The 4616-nt window shown below is 63.7% G+C and overlaps 1 protein-coding gene across 1 annotated transcript in view; it reads right to left on the bottom strand.

Moving 5' to 3' along the window:
* Window positions 1-4616, bottom strand: part of ADAMTS2 (ADAM metallopeptidase with thrombospondin type 1 motif 2) — a 207496-nt gene that overhangs the window by 2004 nt on the left and 200876 nt on the right.

Genomic DNA, 4616 nt, shown 5'->3' with positions numbered 1-4616 from the left:
GGGGGGAGGCGCGGGGAGCCGGCACAGGCAGGTGAGCTCACGCAGAGGTCTGAGTGGGGCCGCCAGAGACCCCGCCCTGGAATGCTGCCGGACAAGCTGCGAGCAAGGCTCCCCTCCTCCCAGCAGGCCCCGGCGGAGTCTGGGTTTTCCGGGTCTCTCTAGTTTGAACCAGAAGCAAGGCCTGCTTGTTCCTATGGGATGGCTCCAAGTTCGTCTTACAGGTGGGACTTCACAGGATCTTCACTTTTTTTCAAAATAATTATTTCATTTAACTTTTATTTATTTTAATTTGATGACAGAGAGAGAGAGACCGAGAGAGAGAAAGTTAGAAAGCAAGGCGCCAGGTCCGGGACTTGAACTACAGTCAACCATGTGGGAGTCCAGCTCCCTTAACCACCATGCCACCTGCCGGCTCCTGGATCTTCACATTTGACATCCCAGTGGTAACCCCGGTGAAATCCGGGGTAGGGTGTGACCCTATCCTAATCTATGATTAGTAGACGCAACGCAATTAAACCTTTTTTTTTACCCCGATGCAGCGCCCCGCGAGCCCTGGTGCGGCCCTTGCCGAGCTCCTCTGTCTCCCTTGCCGCTCAGACTCCCAGCTGATCTCTGTTCCTAAAAGCTGCCTGGAGGGAAGTTAGAAATAAGCACCCAGACTCCACGGGCTTTCTTACGCCTGCCTCGACATGCCCGAAGGCCTCGCGTCCTCCCATGGCCCCGCAACAGCGAGCTTTGGTGGTTTCCCAAACGACCTGGTGCCTGAAGTCGGCACCACCTCTGCCAAACACACCGTCCTCTTCCCTCGCCACCCAGACACTGCGCACCCACCGCCCAACGCGCAAGGAGAGCCTTGGCCGCACGGCTGCCGCACGCTCCCTGCCCCGCTGCTGACTGCAGACAATCCGACCCGCCCGGCTGCTCTTGCTCTCTCCTCCGTCCTCTGAAACGTTCGTCCTCCCCTCCCTCTCCTCCCTCACCTTCACAACACAAAAACTTAGATGAGTTACAAGTACGCACTCAGGACGAGAAGGTGCCACGGTACAGGGAATATCTGGCCCTATCAATTGCAGGCCTCGCGCCTCACGGGCCCAGCACTGCCTGCTATCTCCACGGTGCTGTTCTCCACAGCTATGGCCTGGGGCTTCCCCGCACCGACCTTCCTTTCCCCTCTCCTGAGCTGACTTCACCTGCTGAAAGGCGGAGGGAAGGAGAGGGCCAGGGGCGGGCATCGGACAGGAGCCGCACCCACAGCCCGGCACCTCTCCGTGGGAGCTCCCTTGCCCGCTGGGACCTCCCATAGTCACCCTGCAGCTCCTCTCCCACGAAGGGCCGCGTCCTCGCTCTTCCAAGGCACCTGCTCCCACCTGCAGTTTTCCCCCAGCAGCCGGCGACCCGCCTGGGCCACCAACCCTAACCCACCAACTCCCGGAGCTCCCAGCTGGGCGCACGACTTCAAGGCCCGCCATCACCTGGGGCCCAAAGGTGCCTGAGATGCGGCACATTCGGCCCAGGCTGGTGGCCTCTGCCAGCACCGCTGGTCCAGTGCTGGCCTTCCAGGCACCTCGGCCAGGTACCCATGCCCTTCACACCTCCCTTACCCGAACCCTGCTGTCCCCAAGGGCCCCGCGTTCCGTCGACACTCAGATATGCCCGCGCCGTCTCTCCTCCTCCCGGGCCATGCCATCTTACTCGGCTATTCCAGGGCTAAAGCTCCCTCCCCGGCCTCCTCCCGTGGCCCCGCGTCCCTTCTCAGCTAGCTGCCCCGCTCCCCTCAAGGCGCTGCCTGAGCATGTGACCGTGTCCTCCCCTCCGCCCCTCATCCCCGAGGGTGAGGTCCTGCCCTGTCTCTCCAGCCTCACCCTGGCCATGGAGCCACTCTGCACTGTGCTCCCCTGGCCAGGCCTTCCTCCCGGCAGCAGCGCCCCTCATCCCGGCTCGGCTGAGATGTCTTCCTGGGCTCCCTCGGAGGGTCGAACCTCCCTGGGCTGTGGCCCCGGTGCCAGGCCTTCCCAGCGCGCCCTCCCAGCCGCAGGCTTGCTCTGAATTGCCAGCGAAGGCCGAGCCTGGCTTTTCATGATCCTGAAGGCCCCGAGGGGAGGCCCAGGCTGGGTTTGGACGCCCTCTGGCTGCAGGGCCCACTTCCTGATCAAAGAATCCCCAAATACTAAATACGGAAGAGAGAAATGTAACCGAGGCAGTCCAAAATAGGGAAGGTACAGATTTGAACACAGCCACAGGCCGGAGCACACGGGCCTGAGCAGCACCGGCCGGCCAGCGCCCCCAGCTTCTGCGCGCAGCAGTGGGCGGCAGGCACTCCGCCTCTCAGGAGCAGCCCGTCTCTGCTCCGGGTCTGAGGGACAGCTCACCATGGAGCGGGGAGGCGGACGGCCTGGGCTGAGGGCCGGTTCGAGTCGGGCACGTCCTGAGATGCGCGCTCAGAGCTTTGGAACTGGTGGGACACGTTCCTCCAATAGAAACCTTACACTCATGCTCCGCGTGAGAGACCGTAACTCAGAGCCACCTGACTGAAGGTGGGGGACGCGGAGCCCGCCTCTCCCCAGCCCTGCCCGGGGCTCCTCCACTGGTCACAGCCCTGGAGTCCCGAGAGGAGCCAAGTGGCAGCGTTCTCTGTCCAGGCCCTTGCAATGCTGGGAGCAGTGGCCTCCCCTGCCACATGGGCCGCCCTCTTCTGTGACCTGTGCCTTTTCCTTTGTGCAAATAACAGAGTTGGCATCGGACGCCCACCTGTCTGCACGGCCTTACTCGCCTCACTCCGGGGGCTGTCACATCAGCCCAGCGGAGGGCTGGGCCAGCGATGGCCTGTGGGCGGCTGTCTCTCCACTGGGTCTCGAACACGGGGTTTGACGGGAGCTGTGCTCACCTGTGACTTGAGTGTCCAGGCTGCGTTCGGCCATACCGGCAGAGCTCACGGCCAGGACAGAGCCCATGTGGGCCCCGAGACCTAAATCTTTACTCTCTGGCTCTCGCAGGGAAAGTGGCTAAGCCCAGACTTGGATCCATCCAGTTCCAGAGAGACACTTCGGCTGCAAAGCCCCAAGCAGGAGGGAAACACGGGGCAGAGACGCTGTCTCCCAGCGAGACCACCTCCCGAGCCTCGGAAAGGGTGGGGAGCCTTGAGACTGTAGGGGACCTAGGCCATGCGTGGGTACCACCTGCATCATCTCCCATCTGGGCTTTGTAGAGTGCTGGGATGAAGAACGCGGCACCTGTTTTTCTCAGTAAAGGGGTGGAAGCCTCCCGTGACCTTTCACCACCCGAAAGGCCAGGCAAGTTACACCAGCGAGCCCACCCTTCCTGTGCCCGCCCTGCGGCCTCTGGCATCCTGGGCACAGCATACTGGGCTGTCTGTCTCCAGCTCTAGCCGAGAGCCTTCGGGAGGGCTCCATTGTGACCCCGTGCGGGGAAGGGCGACTCGGCAGCACCAAGTCTGGCCGGTCCCTCTGGTGCTCCCGTCTCTCTCACTGGCCAGCACTCGGGCAGGCCGACCTCCACCATGGCCACTGTGCCTCCCCGGGGAGGCTGGGCTAGCCCTGTGCCCGCAGCCTGTCTCCATGATGCCAGGTGGCTGTGCGTGGCTCCTCACGGTCCCCCAAGCTTTCCCACACCTCCCTGGCACGGGGAACCTCAGTGTCAGGCAGAAGGGAGGCAAGGGATCCCCGCGGCGGGACATGGCACAGGCCCCCTAGGGAGGTTCCTGTGGAGCACCGCCCCTCTGGTCGTCATCAACAAAGTGGGCGAACTCGCAGGCCCTGGGGCCGGAGACAGGCAGGCCCAGCTGGGCACACGGGCACATGTGTGCACGTCGGCTGCCTGGGCCTCCTCCTGGTCAGCTCCCTGAGGCCGGCCCGCCTCCACCCCGGGCCAGAGGGCCCACAGCTGGCCCAAGAGAATGACTCCACTTGGAGGTGAGGGAAGGTGACTGGACTGTCGAGATCTGTACGCCCACTCCCTGGTCCGGCCCCGGAGGGGGAGACCATCTTGGCCTTTCCCCGAAGCGAAGCCACTGTCTACACAAGGGACCTGAGCCCCCGATGTTGCACACGTGTTTGAGAGCCTGGGTTGGGGCTGTGCCCTGGCAGGGTGGTGACCCTAAGCCTACAGGCCGGGACAGGGGACTCTGGATCTGAAACCAGGCAGCCGGTGCTGCAGAACGACACCCCAGGCGCGGCGTGGTCGCCGGGAAGGGGAGAGAAGGAGCCATAGCGTGCCACAGCGGCACCCAGTTTGACGGAACTTTATTGAGTTTACTCGGGGGTGCATGACAGGGGTCCTTCCAGCCTCAGGAAGGGTAAAGGTCAGTTCACAGTCACTTTGGCACACGCTAACGTCTCATAAAAACCACAAAGCGACAGCAGAGGACGCTGCACCGCACGCCACTGGTGCACGGGTGGGGCGGGCGTCCCAGACAGGGCTGCCCTCTGCACGCCCGCCCTGCCCGTGGGGTGGGAGCTAACAGTCGTGAGGACTCGTGCGCAGTGACACGGTCACAGACACGGCAGCAAGGCGGCCGGCGGGGTCCAGCGGGGCGCTGTGGACACGTAAAGGCGGCGGGGCAGGGGGGGGGGGGGGGGGGACATGGCCCCGGGCGGGGG

This window comes from Tupaia chinensis, unplaced genomic scaffold, assembly GCF_000334495.1.
Source record: "Tupaia chinensis unplaced genomic scaffold, TupChi_1.0 Scaffold000214_1, whole genome shotgun sequence".
NCBI classification, from domain to species: Eukaryota; Metazoa; Chordata; class Mammalia; order Scandentia; family Tupaiidae; genus Tupaia; species Tupaia belangeri.
This window is presented reverse-complemented; position numbering and strand designations above follow the sequence as displayed.